General features: G+C 37.0%; 1 protein-coding gene across 2 annotated transcripts in view; it reads left to right on the top strand.

The window, feature by feature from the left end:
• Positions 1-22,484, top strand: part of LOC139143864 (uncharacterized) — a 158,977-nt gene that overhangs the window by 9,447 nt on the left and 127,046 nt on the right. Inside the window, exon 1 of one of the 2 annotated variants that reach the window (XM_070714446.1) lies at positions 7,717-7,859. The exons of the other annotated variant lie outside the window; for it this stretch is intronic. The gene's annotated coding sequence lies outside the window, so the exon portion shown is untranslated. Of the gene's footprint in view, positions 1-7,716; positions 7,860-22,484 lie in introns of those variants that run through there. 2 annotated transcript variants of the gene reach the window in all.

Raw genomic sequence — 22,484 nt, 5'->3', positions numbered from 1 at the left:
ATGCATATATATAATTATATATATATATATATATATATATATATATATGCATATGTGTGTATGTATGTAGATGTGTGTATGTATGTATTTAAAGTTATATTTTGAACATTTATATATACATATTCATACACACACACACACACACACACACACACACATATATATATACATATATATATATATATATATATATATATATATATATATATATATATATATATATATTTAAGTGTGTATGTAAGTATGTATGTATGTATGTATGTATGTTAAATTATATTTTGAACATTCAGTCATTCGGTGTTTTAAAGAAACTGTTGACATGTCATTTGCAGTATAGAAATTTCAAATTTTGAATTTTAAACTGTGAATACAGTATTTTGATTGAGCTGTGGCTGTATTTCACACTTTCTATGCAAACACAGATGTCCAGAACTGTTGTACATAAATTGATGTCAATCACTAATATCAAAGAGAGAACAGCAGTAAATCAAAAACTTCAGTAGGTAATTATACTGTTGTCAGCCATCATATTAAGTGTTAATGAACCCATGCTTGACTCACTGAAAGTCTTTTTTTCCTCAATTGTTGGTAAAACTTAACATATAGAAGGAACATTTAGTTATATCTTTTGACAATTTTTCATGATTTTTATTCTGTATATCAACGACAGAGATGCCCAGACTATATTTTGTCAACATAGTATGCATCGATAAAATAGAAATATAGGTCCAATAGTCAGTATCATTCAAAGTAAATAAATTGCAAATACATGAACTTTGGTTTAGACTGAAAATTCTCTACATATGCAGGCTATTTCAACAAACCTAACACTGGGTATTGCAATGTACCTTAACCTTTTTACCATCATCGTTGACTTGTACAGGGGAAAATGGGAGTAAAAAGGTTCAGAGAGTACATGACACTGTAGTTTGTATTGCAGAACAAAAAATAACGAAGAAGTTGTATTGTCATAAATCATAGCTACTCTTCTTAAAAAGAGAACTAAGTGTAACTCTATGTTTTCATGATAATTTAGGTATATAAAAATTTATTTTCAGTGACAATGCATTTTTTCAGTTCTCTGAAACTATCCCTTAAGGAGGTACGCTACCATTCCAAAAATGTAGGGACATTCTTGAAGTTGACTTTTCTGAAATAATCTTTATGTGTACATTGCAAAGATATGAAAAAAATATGGGGTACCCATGCAAACTTTTTGAAAAAACACATGCCAAAATTGACAGAAAACCACTAAATCTCCCATTTTGCGAAATTTGCACTTACTAGCAGAATCTTTATTTTATCGCAAACGAGTAACAGATCCAAGTGTGCATCCCACATTTTTGCATCGGCAGGACAGCTGAATTAGGACAATCAACTAAAATTTGTGATGTTTTGTCTTAAAAATAAAATATTAGACCCTAAATGTATCATTTAACTGTAAAATTAGTGTTTTTCAAAAATATAAACTTCATATAAATGCACAAAATAATTTTCAAAATGTTAAAAAGTACAGCAATATCTATCGAACAGACAGTGTTCTTTGATTTAGAAGCAAAAAAAGTTGGGGTCACCACGCAAATTTTCTTACTAAACAGCAAAAAGTGACGAAAAAAGGTGAATTTTGTTAGACCTGAGATTTGACCCTCTAGCTTACTGATATTATGTCAGAGCTACAATTGTTAATTATTCTCTACTGATCTTTCATAATAAAAATAACTGTCGATTTTTCAGTGCAAAAACATAATTTCGGTTCTTTTGATTCATAAAAACTTCTGAAAGAAATATTATAAGGTCACTAGCATGATTTTTTTGCCATTTTGTCCTGTTATTCACGCTCACCAGGTTAGGTAGTCTAAAAGGAACATGTACATCTTCTGGACAAAAGAGGGCGCTCTCCTATATAGAATGGTAGCGTACTATCCCTTAATAGTTTTGCTTGAACGAGCTTCCTAAGTATTGATCACGAATTTTGGTTTTCTCTGTTTCCTTTTCAATGAGAGCTTCAGCAACTTTATCAAGGAAACTTTCACAACCAGTAATATTAACAAAGTACCATCACACCTTTACAAAAAAAAAAAATGATAAGGAGCAAATTTAAAGAAAATTGTTTTTTATTTGTTTTTTTACAATTAAACCTCCTGAGGAGCTAATATTTATAAGTCTTAGCAAAGTCTTATGTGCACAGTGTCTGAGAGGACCTTTACTTTTACTGTTGAAACCACACAAAAGCAAGCTAATGATGACAAAAAACTGCCTTTTGTTAGCTATCATTTTACTCATAAAAAAATAGCTTTTATTTTGAAACTGACAAGAAGGAAAATAGTGGCATGAATGAGAATGACAAATATCTAGTCATTTTTCTCTTATTAAAATATGTCACTGTATCAATTTATTGTGAAATATTAGCGAATGTTGAATGAGTTCTCACAGAGAAAACTGCAAAAGATAAGGTTTTTGTCATGCAGATTTCATAATGATTACAAAACAGACTTTCAATTTGCAAACATCCAGATACGTTACATGCATATATTCCTGCTTTATCGAAGTTATGCGCTCGAAGGGCGCGCCGAAAACTGTAACTGAATGATGCAATTTACGGCTAGTACGATGCTTTGCAAAACAGACTTTTAATTTTGCAAACATGCAGATATATCTGATATATATCCGATATATTAAAGTTACGTGCCCAAAGGGAACTGCACATGAATGATGCAATTCATGGCTGGTACATGAATTTTATGCAAGCATTAGCTGGTGTATTGATTCAAAAACACACTTATCCTCCCTATCGAGCATTTCAAAAACATGGTGACCCTGCATCGTCAAAGTCAAAAACAGGGTGACCCCCATGTCGAATTCACCACCCTCCTGCTGAAGAAACTAACCAGTCCCTAATGACGTTTGGCACATTACTCGCTCTCCCCCATTTTTTGTTACAGCACCCCACTGTCGCTGTTTTTATTTTTATTTTATTTTATTTATTTTATTTATTTATTTCATTTCATTTCATTTTATTTCATTTCATTTTATTTTATTTTATTATTCAGAACCAACAGGCCAAATATCAACTTACGCTGTTGCGTAGATCGTGGGCTGAACACCTTGCTTTGCCAGCTAGTAGCTCAGCTGCCGAGAAAAGCCAGGAGACTGGGGTGGAGGCAGTCTATTTGAAATAGAGAAATTTGGTAAACTTCATCGGAACAGCTGCAAGTTTGTCAAGGAGACTCTTTGGTTCGGAGACCGGAGATGCGTATTCAAAATTTGAACGAACTGAGGAAATGTAAAGTCCGCAGAGCCTGTATACTGGTAAAACATTTACAGGTGCGCCTCTCATTTTGTGGGATCTGCTGATGGAATTGATGTGGGTTTTGAAATTTAAATCGTACGTCAGGGTTATACCTAGATCTTTGACTGAGGACACCTGTTGTAGCATAGAACCGTTAAGTGAATAATCAGAGACTATTTTGGTAAATATGGAAAGTTCCCGAATACGAAAACAGAAATCGTCCAGAAACCTGGCCGATGATGGGTCAATTATGTCACCACACACCGCACATATCGAGTCTGTACACAATGATTGACTCTCTCGATAACGAATCTGGCTTCTCCTGCCATATCAGAGGGAAGATAACTGTCATCAAACCAAAAGGAGGGGGACACGTAAGGGAACGTAGGTTCTTTTGGCCGGGGTTTAAGCCGGCAAATTCTTCCTGTGCATCAGTCAAAATAAGTGAACCTCCCTACCCATTGCCCTAAAAATTGATGTCCCCTTTCAAGATGACAAGCTTTCATGACACCCCCCCCCCCCCATTTGCTTGAGTTAGTATTGATCCAATATTGAATAACAACACTGGCCATTTACCAGTGCATAAATACAATATAACATCAGAAGAAAGGAGATTTTTTCCAAGACCCTGCTCTTCATCCAGATCTTGTATACACTATATACTGTGTCTCAGACAGTTCAAAAAGTTCTTCATCACTTGTGCTGCTGTCAATTTCATGGATTACAACAATATCATCCACTTCCTCGGCGAAAAGCTCTGAGTCTGACATGTCACTGCCACTGTCACTATCTGTATTTTGAACAGTTTCCAAATGATTGCTGATCTTTCTCTGAGTTTCCATGTTTTTCTGTTATCTCCTGATGACATCACATGTAACTGCTCTGATTTTGTCTCCTTTGTTCCCTTTGGTTGACAGATTATGATGAATTAAGTATTTGTTAAGACTGGTCCCCAGTCGCTTCGTTTTTCTCGGTAGCAGTTACTGGCTGGTGTGGGCCATCGCAATCACACATCGATCTATGCGACAGTGGATGATTATGGCTTGCTATAATCATGGTTAACGCGGGGAAGGGCACGGAGACGCAGGCCATTCTACCTTTGCCTCACAACCACGCCTCGCACTTTGGCTTAACACACAATGAACCCTTGCCTCTCGAATCACAGCTGCTTCTTGTCCACCCTCACTATCAAATATGAATGCCATGCATGCCTTGCATGACGTCCAACCCGTTATCTGCTCGCATCACTGACCATCAGCTATCCATGCATACCCCCTTGGCCAAAGCCATTTGCCGCCACTTCAGCTCCTGCGACAATAACGTACACATCACAAATCCCCTCCACCCACCACAAAAAAAAAAAAATAAAAAAAAATGAAAGCAAGCTGCGGCATTAGCAACCCACATACAGTACAGACATATTACAGTTTGTCACTTTTCTATCTGGCTGTTATTTGGACGATTAAATTTCAATAAAGTTCCATGGGGCTGCTGTCGCGGATCCGGGGGGACCATGGTACCATGTTGCCCGATGCATGGCATGATCCCGCAAGGGGTCCGTGTCATCTTCCAGGCCGCCACGACGCCGTGCATCCCCGCCGTGGCAGTAGGTGCATCCTGGTAACACGTTGCCCTCCCTTGAGGTCATTCAAATCTGCGACTGGCTTCACGGAAAAGGCCGCCACGTCGCCCGGATGTTCCATCGCCCCTGGGTTTCGGCCAAGCCTGTCTCCGTGTCGTTTCTTTGCGTTAACCTACTTTTAACGTGGCGGTCGACGTCTGCTGTTCTGTTTTAGTATATATGTGCCAAAAAAACTTGGAACAAGTCTAGTATTAGCCCTGCGTACCGTGTTTGTGTTCCGGCGTTATTTGGCCCATCGTCTTAAACGACGCGCCTCTTTACGGCAACAGCTTGATTTTTGCGTTGGTCAGCGGAGCGGAAATTATTGCTCTGGCTCGCGAGAATGGCTCTGGCTCGCGAGAATGTATATGGCCTCTCACCGTATAACCATATAACGCCGTATGTAACGCCGGGAGCACACAGCACGGTACGCAGGACTATAGTCTAGTATTGTTCAGTTCTTGTACAGATAACGTACGTATCGTGTACTTTTCAACACGTATTGAAACCAGTATGACCACTTCCGTGATCCCTTCTTTGACCACTCCTCCTGGAATAAGCTGCATTTAGAATCCCCTCGTATCACAATAAAATATGCCAGTAAGGTCATGACGGTTTCAAATAGCCAATTTACAGGCTTATAGGTACCCACCACTCCAGAGGTAAGGAGAAGCAAAGTGATCCAAAAGTGCTTGATCAAGGACATGCTCCTTAGTGGAATACTCTGACCACTATGCCATAACGCTACCTGGAGACTGAAGATACTATACTTAATAGAATATGCATTTATAATATTTATTTTAAGAGTTATAACACAAAAATTTATATTTATATTTTTCTTCCTCATTGCTAATTGACATAAAAAACAAAGTTGTTACATTTTTTCATTTATATTCAAGCCTTTGCATTTATTTATTCATATAATTTTGATACATCTCTTTCCTGAAAACTGGTCAGATATCAATAGTGTGCCATGCAACGTATGTACGGCACAAGGGAAACCTTTCAATGTATGAAAGGTTTCAGTTTAACATATAGCTTTCACCTAATCATTGCCTTACCTCAGCCAAAGGCCGATGGAAATTGTTCATTGCCCTCAGCAAGTCCAATTTACAAGAACGCAAGCCTGTATCGAGTTGCCAAGGCAAGATGGTCATGTGTTAGGGAGATAGATATTTACACTTTTATTCAGATTTACAGTGAAATGACTTCAGAGGATAAAATCATGCAGAGAATCATTTTCATTTCCCAGAATATTTGTGAACATTGAAATTGCTTTTTGACGGGATGAACACTTATGAAAATCAAGTGACCCCCCCGGTGCTGGGCTGTGTAAAAAATACATGAACCCAACCCCCCAACCCCCCCGTAGATTATAAATTTAAGATGAACCCCCTGTCCCTGGACTTTGTTGGCCAACCCCCGGCCGTAATAACTGATGGCTCCCTAACAGTAGGGAGACTGATGAAGGGACCCTTCTTCGGTCTCGAAACACCATTAGGACGAATCACAAACATAAAACCGTTTTTCGGGGACCCAGGTCACATGACCAAATCGATTCTCTGGTGTCTTGTCATGCACTTTGGCTGGTCCCCGCCACCATGACAAGCACAAAGTGTTGCTTGTCTTGTCACGTGAGACGCAGTGATCAGCGAAGTCATGCACTGCACACAAACAAAGGGAGACGTCGCTATTTACGGGTTAGAGGTCGGCTGAATTACTGTAGAGACTCAGTAAAGTACGCCCCTTCCAACCATAATGAATTGAGTAACTCCCTCCCTATAGAAATTTTTACTTGACCCCCCCTATCCTCAACTGAGAAAAGTTAAATATCAATATATGTGTTCGTATTATTTACGGATTTAAAGGACCTTTCAAATCCTGTTTCGATCTGCTTGATTATCATCAGTTACCTCATGACGGTTGACAAAGGTGAAACCAACACAATGAAATTCAAAGTCACAACAAAATATAGATATAAAAGCTCACCCTATACCCAGTGTCCACCCATGCAGTATTGCTTAATTTGGATGGGTATACGGTTAAATGCCAAAATGGTTATTGATCTGAAGTGATAATAAAGTTCAATTTCGTCCTAGATCCTGTGCACTAATAACGGTATCTGCTGAGAGCATTTCTCAATGAACCAGCTCTCCCTCCACCTCTGGTCACAACACTTTGTAGACATAAATATCAATTTTACTATATTTTCATATAATTGTACAATTTTTTAAATATATAGTGTTGTTCATTCTTTTCTATTATTTTTTTGTATCGACCTATATTGTATTGTATATTGCCCTTGTCTTATAATAAGCTTATGAAGGAGCTTTCTAATAATACATTGATGTCATTAATAGTACCAAATAATGTTAATGCTACCTAACTATATAAACTTTGAAGGCTCCCTATTATTGACATTACCTTACAATATAAACACATTACCTAATCATATATTGACACTATCTAATCACATAGTTACATTACTGTATAATATAAAAATGTTACCTCATCGTATAATGACAGTGCCCAACTTACGTAAAACATGTTTCTAAATTTATGTTGACATTACCAGATAAAATAAATGCGATTCCCAACTATGTAATGGTGTAACGTCAGAATATATAGACATCGTCTTATGTATAATAAAAAGGAGTCATCTCACCACAAATAGCAAAGAAACTCCATAAGGCTGGCAGTACAACGGCGTTCCCGGAATCACTGAACTTTACTTTATGCGTGTGCTTGCATACATAAACTGACGAGACGCTCTAGGGGGCGCACTACACATTGCCTCGCTATCGCATGTCATATCTACCTCTGTCCCTGCCTGCCTGCTTGTGTGGTTATTCAGTGCTACTACACATCGTTGTCGCATTGCCATTCGGTTAGGCAGGGCTCCGACGTAGACCTGTACATGCAGTAGAGTTGAAAACTTATACTGAAGAGGTAAGGCCTATATTTTTTAAACTACAGCCAAATTTCGAATACGGACCTCACAAAAAAATCGAGTACATGCAACGTCTTTCACTTTCAGTCACAAATGAACGCCGACGTGACGTGGACACTCGTACATTATGTTGTATTGAAGATTACGTAACAGGTCTGTGCGCAAGTTCAGACGTGTGGTTGACACAAGCTCACGGCTAAAATTGTAAACTCATACCTATCGGTCACTCTCAAAAACGTCGTTAAATCTGTGCGTGACCTAACGACTACCATCGTCGTTGTGACTGACGCTGACGTGGATGGCAAGGGCAAACAAGGAGTTCAAACGTGAACTATAAAGAATACGAAACTCGTCGCATATTACCGTCGAGTAGGTCAACACGTCCGCTTGCCTCTGTACCTCCGACCCAGGAGTGGGTCGGAGGTACGGAGGCAAGCGGACGAATAAGATTCTAGGCTAGTCACTAGCAACTGCAGTGTATCTTCTCTAACGACGTCCACAAAGCTCACCGTATAATGGAAGTTGTTCAAAGAAGTCTATCGATGTCTGGTTAATTTTCAACTTTTTGAAGTGTTTCATTGAGTTGAATGCAATGCAATATATTGCACTTAGTTAATGCATGGAGGTAAAGGTGCGGCGCTAATTTATTGGCGTACGTAACTGTAAGGGCGGGCATGGAGGTACATATTGTATCCGAGACGGCGAGAATCGATTTAATAACATCTGCTACTCAGTAACTGTACTACTCTATACCGAACTCTCAATGGTACAGGTGCGCAGTATATACATGTACCGTTGCGAAAACATAACGGTACACTTTGTCAGTGGGCATGTTCACTCACTGAAATCAACTTATTTGCATGAAAATAGTGCTTCCGATTTGCAAATCAAAATGTGGGACTGTTTCACGTTTTTCATGGGAACTAACTGGTCACTTTATTGAAAACGAGCTGCTAAATAAGAGAAACTTAAACATTCAAAGAGAAGGTTATATTTTAGACTCTTGGGGTGTGACTTGTGGGGTAGAGAGTGGGTGGTGTTTGGGCCTACAAATCGTTTCCCAGCATGGTGATACTGTAAGTAATGGGGTCGTCGATCAAGCGAGCGGACTCGACAGTACTGCTGTAGTTTTGGTGCCAATATCCTCCCCTCAAAACGCGACCCATACACTTCATCGTATTACAACACTCTCAGGGAGTGTGGTAAGACAAATATTACAAAGCTGAAAATTGCCCTGATAGAGTTGCATGTGCTGCTGTGTTTGGGGAGGGAGTACATGTAGTTTATCCATAAGGATTAATGATAATAAAGAAATATGAAAATTGTTATTATTATTATTATTATTATTAAGAAATATGAAAAATGTGAAATTATTTAAGAAATATGAAAAATATGAAAATTATTGTTGTTGTTGTTTTATTATTATCATCATTATCATCATCATCATCATGTGGATCACCATTGGCAACGTTATTCCTACCAAAGTTCGCCTACCTAGCGAAAAGTACTCTTCTCACATACACTCAGTGTATGTACTAGCTGTGGAAACAGATATGCGGGGTTGACCAGTTGATGACCCGCATAGCGACGCACGATACCCCGCCAACAGGTAGCTGCGTTTCCGTAGATGAGGACTTTTCACTAGGCTGGCGAACTTTGGTATAAATTCAACATTGCCAATTGTGCTTCATAATGATGATGATGATAATGATGACAATAACAACAACAACAACAACAACAACAACAACAACAATAATTTTCATGTTTTTACATTTCTTTAATAATTTTCATATTTTCCATATTTCTTTACAATAACAACAACAATAATAATATTTTTTATATTTCTTTATTGTCATTAATGACTACTGAATACCCTATGGTTTATCTGCTTTAAGATATGAATAAACAAGGAAAGAATGTCACCCAGAGTGCTGTAGTAAGGACATTCCATGTGAAACTGGTTTCAGGAAAACTTTTTGTTGTTTACCCCACTGTATTGAGAATACCAACCACTATTTCATGCACAAGTTTAGCAGACTGTGGAACCCTATTATGGTTTCCTGATCTAAATGTTTTTCTTAATTTTATTTTTAGTTTCGGCAGAATCATCCCTGTGACTTTGACTCGTATATGAAAGTAATTCAGGTTTTGGTGTCTCAGTGTGTTGGAGATGATCGCTTGTGCATACCGTGGGTATAACCTGTAAGAGACCAGAAATGTAAATATTTCTATGATTATCATGGCCAGAAAAAAACATCATTGAGATGGTACTAGTTTAAATACATGAAAATGACAAAAAAGTCAGACGAAAACAAGTACTGCTTTCATGAACTTTTGTATGAACTTCAACTTCTAAAAACATAATTGTACTCTCTTTGCTGTACATGTGTTGTATCTCTATGTTACACTCTATGTTAATCATTTATACCGGTTGAAGTTCATGTATACCAAGACATTAATAACACATGATAGCAAGGGAAAAATCACAATTTGTTGCCTGCTCAAGGAACGATAATGTTGTTTATTATTATAGTGTAATGTTCACAATCGATAATAATGTATTAGAGTAAATCCATGTTCCACTCTTAGCTTGCATAATATCTGGGATATACAAGCTCAGAGTGGAACATAGATTTACTCTAATAGTGTAATGTTGATCAAGAAGTTACAGGATCGTTGGGGCCAATAGAGGGATATACTGATGATGCAGCCATTTGCATACACTGGGTGGGAATTTTTGAAATAATAGCATATTGCTCTGACGGTATGAGAAATTTGAATAATCATAATAATCATAATGGGCACTTTCGTGACATATGCAAATAGTCAAATGGTCGTACAGGGAACACATTTTGAAACCTATGCATTCTCCGACAAAGAGAACATTTTTTTCAGTTTATTTTCGACTCAAGTTAAGTTGCTATATATCCACAGACATCATATGCAAGATTCAATGACAATGAAAGTCTGAAACATGGCAAAATTTTGGGATTTGGAGACCAAACACGGCACGTCTGATCAGTAGCATGGTATTTTTACATTTGCATAGATTTATGATTGATAATAAGGCTTTTATAGAGTAGTTCTTGTTTAATAATGCTCTTGGCCTCAGCATCAAGAATACACCTCCATGAGCAACGGTCAGAGGGCAGGTAACAAACTGTTGCCCTTATTGTCGTCAATGCGCTGTTTAATTGAATTTGCAGTGTATGAACACATTTGTGTCGAACCGTTGTAGACAGTGCAGTGAAGAGTCTGCTTTGAACCTTGCACTTGTGACCATTTCATGATCACCGTATAAAGGTTTATCTGAAATTACAGCGCTGTAATGGCCAAATAAGATCAGAAAACTGAGACACTGTTGTTTGTACATGTAATCTTGGGCACTTAATTGCCCTGTTAATTATCAGTATATTTTTGTCTCATTCAGTAGTAATTAACTCTTGGAGGCAAGTCTACATGTACACAGAAAATATTAGCTGTGATATCGCAGCGGTACTTGTGGCATATATCGAAGGCGATCGGGTCATTGGGGTCATCGCCACAGTCCTGCTGCGAGCCAACGCGTAGGCTTCTTTAGCAGTTTACTACGAGACCGACCGGTATCGTAGATTTAGCTTGCAAAATAATGAACTATATTATCCTTTGAATAAATAAACTTGTATCATCTTTATCATTGACTATCTGAGACTCATTCTGTATGCCTGCTAACTTTCTTGAAGATAAGAACACGTATTTTCGACCATTCTCCCGTGAGCCGTTGATGGTTTCTACGATGTTTGCTCAATCGCGCGTACAACGCACTGAATACGTTGGAGGTCAAAAGTTCAAATTCAAGCAGGAACCATCGACAACTCACCGAAAAACGGTCGAAAAAACATGTTGTCACAGTCGGGTTTGTTAGCAGGAGTAGAAGATGAGTCTCAGATAGTCAGTGACACAGTAGGTATAATTTTATTTATTGCATGCTTTATCCATGTTATTATTTTGCGAGCTAAATCTACGATACCGGTCGGTTGCGTAGTAAACTGCCAATGAAGCCTATGCGTTGGCTCGCAGCAGGACTGTGGCGATGACCCCAATGACCCGATCACGTTCGATATACGCCACAAGTACCGCTGCGATATCACAGCTAAGAAAATATGCAATCAGTGCACGATGATTTGCACAGAAACTACACGTACATGTATGTCTGCTGTATGGTAACTACAGTCGCAGCCTCTATATCAAGGCATGTTATATGGTAGCTGTGGAAATGCAGCTATCTTTGGTTGGGTAGCGTGGGTCTATATGGGTCATCAAAAGGTCAACCATAGACGCATGCTACCCACAGATAGCTGCGTTTCCACAGCCACTGTCATATGGCTGTATCTCCAAAACCATGTGATCTACTAGTATATCCTTCTTTCTTCTGTATCTCAAGAGCAAGTCTCAGCCAATCACAATAACTAAATACGATGAGGGGTGTATAATTCACACAGTGCCATGCCACACAGCTTCAAAACTGAAATGGTCTGTTCATGACCCAGCATTTTGAAATCATAATTGGACCAATCACACAACCATAACCTACCTTTGACCTAGGCCCAATCAGCTGGAGATGAGCTGCAAGGTGGAGACTTCACTTTGGAAATTGGTTTATTTGTCATACTCTTAGAATAGATTGAGCAGTCATGCCTGATACTTCATACCTAAAAAAGTTACAGACAAAAAATGTTGAATGTTACAGCATCGTTACTCTACCGCAAGTTGGGTTGAGTAACCATGGTTACAGGTACTGGATCACTTACATCTCTGCATGACATCTTAGGTCATTCATGGGGTCAAAGTTGAACGGACTTACCTGTTCATCAACAAACTTTTGGCACAGCCTAAACGTTTTCAATGGAAAAGTCTGCCCGCTGTGTAAAATTTGTTGGGTCAAAATACAATCAATAATTTGAACATGGACATAAACGATTTTTAGCTCCGCTGTCAGCGACGCGGAGCTTATCAAATAGGTTGATTTTCCGTCATCGTCCGTCGTCGTCTGTCGTCCGTCGTCGTCGTCCGTCAACAATTGCCTTCTCCTCTGAAACCGCAAGTCCAATTGCTTTGAAATTTTATATGCAGTTCACTTGGGGTGACCTCACTTAAGTTTGTTCAAATCGTGGTGAAATTTGCATATTTGTATTTTTGGGGCATTTTTTGCTGTTTTTGGTAAAAAAATCTTCTTCTCTGAAACCGCTTGTCCGATTTCTTTGAAATTTGATATGCAGTTTACTTAGGGTAACCTCATTTAGATTTGTTCAAATCTTGGTGAAATTTGCATATTTGTATTTTTAAGGCAATTTTTGTCATTTTTGGTAAAAAAATCTTTAAAAATCTTCTTCTTCAAAACTACCGGTCAGATAGCTTTGATATTTGGTACATATCTCCTAGGATGATCTATTTCAGATTTGTTCAAATTGTGCAGAAATATGCAAATTTGCATTTTTAAGGCAATTTTTGCCATTTTTGGTCACAAAATGTATTTCTCAAAAGGTGCTGGTCTGATAGTTTGGATGATCTATTTCAGATTTGTTCAAATTGTGCAGAAATATGCAAATTTGCATTTTTAAGGCAATTTTTGCCATTTTTGGTCACAAAATGTATTTCTCAAAAGGTGCTGGTCTGATAGTTTTGAAATTTGGTATACAGGTTTCTACAGATGAGCTAAGTTATATATATTGAAGTTATGGGCAATTTTTGCCATTTTTGGTTAAAAAATGTGTATTTCCAAAACTACTCATTTGATAGCTTTGCAATTTGGTATACAAGTTCCTACAGATCACTTTAATGATATTTATTGAAATTATGATGAAATCTGCAATTTTGTAGTTTTGGGGCAATTTTTGCCATTTTGGTCAAAAAAATGTGTATTTCCAAAACTACTCATCAGATAGCTTTGAAATTTGGTATACAGGTTTCTATAGATTAACTTAATGATATTTATTGAAATGATGATGAAATCTGCAATTTTTATTTTTTGGGGCAATTGTTGCCATTTTTGGTCAGAAAATTTTATTCTCAAAAAACTACTCATCAGATAGCTTTGGTTGACATGTTCTTTATTGAAATTATGATGAATCTGCAATTTTGCACTTTTGGGGCAATTTTTTTCGTTTTTGGTCAAAAAATGTGTATTTCCAAAACTACTCATCTGATAGCTTTGCAATTTGGTATACAAGTTCCTACAGATCACTTTAATGATATTTATTGAAATTATGATGAAATCTGCAATTTTGTAGTTTTGGGGCAATTTTTACCATTTTTGGTCAAAAAATGTGTATTTCCAAAACTACTCATCAGATAGCTTTGAAATTTGGTATACAGGTTTCTATAGATTAACTAAATGATATTTATTGAAATGATGATGAAATCTGCAATTTTTATTTTTGGGGGCAATTGTTGCCATTTTTGGTCAGAAAATTTTATTCTCAAAAAACTACTCATCAGATAGCTTTGGTTGACATGTTCTTAGGGATGATCCGATGTGATATATTCAAAGTATGATGAAATCTTCAATTGTGTATTTTGCAGCTATTTTAGCCACTTTTCTCTGGCCACAGCATTGAGCTATCAAAGATTTCCACTTCTTCATCAACATGTGTCAAAAATAGTTATTCTCTAAAATATTTATTCATCTATTCAGGATTTGTTACGTAATTTGGAGCTTGATGATGATGAAAATATAGACGTTGACTGTACAGAATTAAACTGTGCTATCTCCATGCTTGAAATAAAAAACAGTATTGCTAAATTAAAAAATAATAAAGCACCCGGATTGGATGGTATTGTATCAGAATTTTGGAAATGTGCTCCCCAGGAGATATTGGATATGTTACATGTACTGTACAATGAAATTTTGTCTCGTGGTATCTTCCCCAAACAATGGGCAGTGGGACTAATTAGCCCTGTATACAAAAAGGGAAGTAAGGATTCACCGGAAAATTATCGCAGTATTATGCTTTTAAATGTTATTGGCAAAATTTACACAAATATCCTGACTGATAGACTATCTGGTTGGTTCAGCACTTATAGTGAGATGGTTGAACCTCAAAGTGGTTTTAGAAAAAACAGAAGCACTTTAGATAATGTTTTCATATTACGCACGCTTATAGAAAAATATGTATTTCATCTAAAAAGTCGTTTATATTGCGCTTTCATAGATTTTGAGAAAGCGTTCGACAGAATACACCATTACTCGTTATTTTATAAATTGATTAAGACAGGTATGAGAGGCAATTTTCTGTCTTCACTGTATTCTATGTATTCCCACGTTAAAGCAGCTGTTAAAACACCACATGGTATAACAGACTTTTTTCATATTAATGTTGGTGTACAGCAGGGTTCAGTTATTTCACCTATACTATTTTGTTTCTACATAAATGATCTTGGGGAAGCACTTGCGCAGGGTACTGAAACTGTGGTATATTGTAATTTGTTAAAACTGTTTTATTTGTTATATGCCGATGATCTCCTGTTATTCAGTTCTACTCCAATTGGTTTACAACGTTTGCTTAACCGACTTGCTGATTATTGTAAAAAATGGAGACTTAAAGTTAATTTAAGCAAAACAAAGATTATTGTTTTTCGTAAAGCAGGGGGGCTGAAGAAAAGTGAGAAATGGTTTTGGGGAAACCTGAGAATTGAAGTTGTTTCAAAGTATAATTATTTAGGTATAATTTTCTCTAGTTCTGGTACTTGGTTCCAAGCACAAAAATACATAGCCGATCAGGCAAGGAAAGCATTGTACAGTTTGCAAAATATTCTTTATAAATTAGATGGATTAAAACCAGACATTGCATTTAGGATCTTTGACTGTAAGATTCTTCCGATTCTCCTGTATGGAAGTGCTATTTGGGGAACTCATAATTGTACTGATGTTGAAAAATTCATCATAAATTTTGTAAATTTATTTTGGGAGTTGGTATGAACACCACAAACACTGCCGTGGAGGGGGGAGCTAGGGAGACACTCTATTAGAATATGTATCGACATGCAAATATTGAGATTTTGGTTTCGTTGTATCAGCGTTGATTGCCCACCCATTGTCAGAGATTGCTATGAATATCAATATGACCGCGCTGAAAAGGGTTTCAACTGCTTAGCATTGTATATTAAAAATTTGCTATGTAGAAATGGTTTTGCAGAAGTTTGGTTAAGTCCTCATAGTGTTAACTGTAATATTTTTCTTCACCAATTTAAACAGAGATGTCACGACATTTCCATACAAGAATGGTGTTCAGATATGAGTAATAGCTCGAAATTAATGACATACAGTAAGTTCAAAAATAACTTTACCAGTGAATTGTATCTTTCTTGTATTTCAAATAGAATATATAGAAATGCCCTTTCTCGTTTTAGAGTATCATCACATTGTCTTCTTATTGAAAAGGGTAGAGAGAGTGGAATCCCTCGAGAAAAAAGATTATGTCCTTTTGGTTGTAATTTCATAGAGGACGAATATCATTTTGCAATGGTATGTCCAAAATATGAAGCTATTAGGAGAAGATTTATTAATAGATTTTATTATACACCTGTAAGTGAATGGAAATTTTTGCTACTTATGCAATCAAAAAATCAAAGTGTACTGGAGAATCTTGGAAAATATCTCTTTTACTCATTTCAAAAACGTGAAAGTCTTGTAACAAAATAGAATGTTGACAGAGAACAAAATGTGCTTTCATTGTCAAATAAGGCGACTGATACTGCTTCTTTCTGTTAAAATTTTGTTGTACATAAAGGCTGGTGGCCTAAAGTACTGAATAAAGTATATATCATAGTTATTCTCTACATAAATACAGCGGAGCTATATCGGCCGCTAGGTCGCTTTTTTGTGTAATAATTATGTAAAATTATCACTCCTTAGCAAAGGGGTTTTAGTAATTTGTATATACATCAAGCTGTATCATCAAGCTGGCCATTTCAAAGGGTGTTATTTCAGTGTGCAAGATAACATGTACAGTGCACCAATTCAAACTTAGGATTAGGCAATCTGTTTATCTTAGTGAGAGCAGACTTTAGACTTCTGTCTGGCTGTGACAATACCTGTATGCACATATTATGAAATTGGCAAAACATCTGAGGATAGAGGTTCTGTAGCATTTTTACAGTGCGGTTTTATTGACAGTACATGTTGTAGGGCGTTTTTGATTGCTTGTTTTGCATCAGCTTGCACCTTTTATGGTATTTCCCATCAGCATGATTTGGCCCCCTACAAAATATAACTCTTTGCAAAATATTTTTCCTTCTTTTGAGATTTAGGAGGGAGAGGGCCACAGGTTGCGCCATGTTGTGTGCATACTTAAAGGTATACTGTGACGTATTCCAATTTTGCCACAGTTATCATGGAAAGAGAAAATCTAACCCATCACATATTTTAAGTGGGTGGCTGCATTTTAAAAACATCGCCCTCACATGGGCATTTTGAATACCAAAGAACGCCCCTTTGACCATATATGGACATATTTAGGTACAGGTGACTGTATACCTTTAAAACAATAGTCCTTAATCCTTGGTTTTTGCAGTTATGATCTCAGTGTTTTTCCTAGAGCAATTAAACATGTAGTGCCACTACCCTCTTAATTTTGGTAAAACAACAGAAGTTTATTTACACGATTATTATGCAAATTAGCCATTATGCTTTCAGAAATTCCTGGGAAGAACACTGGTGTTTGTTGATATGGAATAATTACATTGTATGTGGTGTTTGTTCTCTTTTGAAAGAAATTTTAGTCTGTTTAAAAGTAAAATGGGCCACACAGACAGATATTCAGACTCAAACTTATACAATATTCCTTTAGCCTAACACTCGTGGGGGGCTCATTTTGAAGCTTATGGAGCAAAGAAAGTTTTCACTGGCAAAGCAATCCTCGAAAGAAGCTTCGCAGAATTTGCATTATTTTACCTGTTCACCCTAACTCCATGTAAACTGGTGTACACTCACCATTGATAGCAATGGATGTGGGCCAAACCATTGTGATGAAAGGGTTAAACCTGTAGTCCTCAGTAGGCAAAGCCCTGCAGTCCGGTTATTCACAACATTTGTGGAGGGACCGTGGGTTATTGTAGCATCTTTCTATTTATGTATTTCTTTATTGTAACTCAAACATAGATATTGTACAGTTTAAAACCATAATCATCTCTGTCTGCTGAAAGGTGTTTTTTTGTTTTTCTTGCTGCTTTAAATAGTTCTGATTCAGGGGTTATACATCTGTTATGTCATGGCACTGGCTTTTCAAATATTGAGAGGGATAATTGTGTTTGCTGTAGGTTGTTTGGTGCGATAACACATTAAAAGAAGTCATGATTCCTTCAAACCTATCTATACATGTAGCTACCCCAATCATTTAGGATAAAAACTTACCAGGAACCCTTCAAAAGAAAATTTCACTGATTAAATACAGGATTGACTTTTTTCATTATGCAACAAATCAACCACAATGTGTACACAAAGTTGTTTAAGGCACCCAATAAAACCTAAGCGCTCGATACTATTTAAAACGTGGGTTGGGAAGGGAAAGGTTTTACTTGTATATCCAAATAACACATACATGTAGGCAATCAAATGCATCAGATAATAGACGCAGCACAGTGACAAAACTTCGTGTAAGATTGTCAAAGGAGAAATACATGACACAGCGAACGCGGACGGAGAAAAAAACGTTACAAAACCAGTGCAAACATAAGACCAAGGCACAAAGGTTGGCAGTTTAAATGTTTATTGGCAATACATATCATAGTCAAATGTATTAAAATAAAATAAACTATATCAAGAAGAAATCTGTGCTGAGACCAAGACACCCCTACCCCTGCCCCTAACCCTGGGGACGGACATTTCTAAAACCCCCTATGGCATTATGTTAAAATACATCATATGGAATATGTTGTGTTTCTTTAATTTTAACCATCTTGACCTGGTGGTGAAATATGGACTTGGCAGGAAAAGGGTTAAGCTTGTAGTACTTTTCCACCACTGGAGGGCACGCTTTATGGCACAATCAGGTCAGTTTGTAACTTTGCCAGGGATGTTCAGTTGAATGTGACCCACTAAGGTACCGTCAAGTATAGAGGCCAACTGAAATTTGAAATGTTCAATCTGCATTTTAATTAATGTAGTTTTTTAGATTTCAATGAGAGAAGCTAAACTTTCGAAATTGGATGAACGGTTACAATTTTATAGCTTTTTAAAACATTCACTTTTACTCTTTCTGTAGAAAGACAATACATATAATAACAATGGGACAAAAATGAAGGAGTTTTAGCTGAAATTTACAGTAAATTTGCTGTAACTTTGTTAATAAAACATCTTTTTGTACCAAATTTGGCATGGAGATAGATTTCAATGGCACACACAAATGTATCCTAAAATCACGCGATTACGATGGTGGCCATATTGGATTTATCCATGGCAACGGATGAACGACACTTAACGAGAAATGACAAAATGAAAATATTAAGCTCAAATGGCATAAGTGATATATCAAATTGAAGGTCTTTTTGAGCTGATGACACTTTTGAATAGCTCTACTGCATTAAAACTACCTACAAAAAGTATTTTATCCAAATAAAGGCTTTCAAAACATCACCACTGGGGCCATGTGGAGTTTTGACATTATTTGGTAAAGGCTTCTTCAATTTTATCAGTTTCTGAACAATTTGAAACTTAGAATTTAATTTAAGGATTATTGGTTAAAACTATGTTCCAAAATTATTGATCATCTTTAAAATTCAGGAGTAAATTGAATGAGAAGTCGATGTTTGGAGGTGCTAAAAATTGCATACTTGTCATGGTAAAAATATCAGCAACTAAGATGGTCTCATCATACCACCTGTCAGACATGCAAATTTCCTTTGTTACAAACATTTAAAAAAATCAATACCCTTTCTTTTGCCAACACAGATGCAACTTATTCCCTTAGTTTCCTTGAAAATATTGTGTATGGCTGTCAAAAATCTATGTCGACAAAATCACAAAATTGCTATCTCCTCTGCGCAAAAGGGATGATCTTCTCATTATTCACCGTGAGAAATTAGAGAATTATGATTATCAAACTATGGTCCCAGAATTTTGATATATGGACCGAGCTGTTCTGTTAGTTTGTGTACAGAAGAAATTTGCTCCAGTTCAATGAGTGATCTCAGTGTGTACGGATCATGGAGAATTGTGGGTAGCCTCACTTACTGTGAAGCGTGGTCAATATCTCCGTCAATAAATATGCGAGCTGTTCAAAATTTCTCATTTTTCTAGCAAAAATTCAAAAGAAATAATGATAAACTGCGTACTAGAGGACGTTTCACTGAGAGTTGGTCGGGTTAGGTCTCGGAAAAATCGCTCTCAATTTTTTGTCTCGGATTTGGTCATATACACTGCCCTATGTTGGTGAAGAACCTTATATCACGAGAAAGAGCGAGATCTGGGCTTTCAAATGAGTATTCGATGTAAGGGATGTTTTGATTGGCTCACCTTCAAACATGCGTTTCAAAATCGGCGATGTAAATATTAGGTGCTGCCATGTTTCAGATCGCCGTTCCCGGTACCATTTCTAGCTCAATTTTGCAGTTTATTCAAAAAGTAAGTAGTTCATATAAAGAAATTAGAAACATATGAGAGAATTGCTGCATTTTTAATTTTTAGCCTCATATATTTTTTTCCACAATTTTCTTTCCCGTTATCGGTGTTTTTCAATTTTGAACATGACTAAGTCACTGGTGATTGAGTGTCAATTCAGCACGTCCTGGGCTACCTGCTGGCCTCCCTACGTCAAGTGTACAGAAACAGATATATGAATATACGACAGAACTAGGTACAGGTGCCGCCAAGGAAGCTGTTCGTGCAAAAAGATGTTCATGCCCAGTTTCTCAGCAGGCAGGCAAATTTAAAAACTACATAGTGGGCGTGGAGAAAAGTCAACATTTATAGTGAGCGGGGAAGAAATTTCAGTTTTTACAGTGGGTGGGGAGAAAATTTGTGGCAGTGGGTATTGGAAAATAGGTAGATAGAGGGGAATGCAGTGGTTGATAGAATTCCACTGTCTTCAAGGAAGATTAACCACCAGTCACCTAATTTAGAGGGTAGCAATATCCAAAGAATGAAATGATAAGTTTTTCCTTGCACAATTTTGCAACATTGGGAATTTCAGTGGTGGGGAGCTTGCAGATGATAGATACTGGAGGGCAGTGGGCATCATGATTCACTGGGAGGGCATAATTTCCACATTTGTTAGTGGGAGGGTAGTTACGAACAGCTCTACTTTCCCCTCAAAATTTTCTGTCAAGGTCAAAAATACGTAAAATCAGCATATCAGCATGAGACTAAACATGTTTTGTGATGATTTTGTAAAATTGACAAAATTTTCCAGTTTGCGACTCATGTAGGTTATTCAATTTTATGTTGACTGCAATGTTCAACCAAACGATTGACAAATTGATGTCTGATGAAAAGAGTCTGATGAAAAAGAGAAGAATTGATGAAGTAATTGGTTTCTCCCAGTTCCATGGTTGTGAAGGCTTCGAAATGCTGTAGGTTGCAGGAACAAGTGCCAGGGGTTTACGGGTAATCAAGTGATCTTGGACTGTAGTTGAATTAAAAGCAGCCGTGGGACCACAGTCAAAAATATATGTCAGGCCAATTCCAAGGAATATTTCTGCAGAACCTGTTGTTCCCAATAATCCCCCTATGGTAATCAAGGAAAAGGGTATTGGTTCCAGAATGAGTTCAATGCACTAGAGCTATGTCATCTCATGTGAACCTGTGTACCATTTTCGAGGACTAGCAGGGACTCTGAGGCTGGTCCCCTTGTACATGTATACCCACTGGAAGGGTTTTGCATAATCGCACCGGTACATAAGCTCTTGAAAAAGTATTGTGACAATTGGTGATTCAAATGATTCCCAGGCTGGTTGTATCAGTAAAAGAAAGTTCAGTGGGCATGCTCAGTTAAACGATATTGCATCATTGAAACAGTAAAACACATAGTGTTTTCAAACTGAATCATACCATATGTGAATAATCAGAGTTTTCCTCTTAAAATGATGGTGTACATGTATGCATATAGAATCAGTGTCTGAACATAAAATAATGCTTTATGCACATATATTAATGTTTGAAAACAAACACAACTATATTATACTCATAATATCATATAGGGATTAAACAAAATCATGGTAATTAAACATAAAACAATACTCTATGCAAATCTGTTATTGTTTGCAAATAAAATACGGGTTTACACAAATATACAAATGTGTATATTATCGGCTAATAGTTTTAGTTTTTCGCGCTATGATGCGATTCCGCAGCATCGTTTGGTCAAGTGCTTACACACGTGAGCATATGTCGCAGCGATGTCTGTCTGTCTGTCTGTCTGTCTGTCTGATGTCCGATATCTCAAAAACGGCTGATCAGATCAGAATCAAATCTGGTAAATAGATTCAGTTAGCAAATGGCAAGAACTGATTAGTTTTTGGTGGGTGTGGCTTGCATACTTTTTTGCTCATTTGCATAATTAATGAATTTAGATAAAACGGATATACATTAAAAACGACTGCACACAATTTGACGAGATTTGCTACAAATGTTGATCACACCAAGATATATC

Source organism: Ptychodera flava, chromosome 11, assembly GCF_041260155.1.
Source record: "Ptychodera flava strain L36383 chromosome 11, AS_Pfla_20210202, whole genome shotgun sequence".
Taxonomy (NCBI): Eukaryota; Metazoa; Hemichordata; class Enteropneusta; family Ptychoderidae; genus Ptychodera; species Ptychodera flava.
The sequence above is the reverse complement of the archived record's forward strand: the minus strand, read 5'-3'. Positions and strand labels throughout refer to the sequence as shown.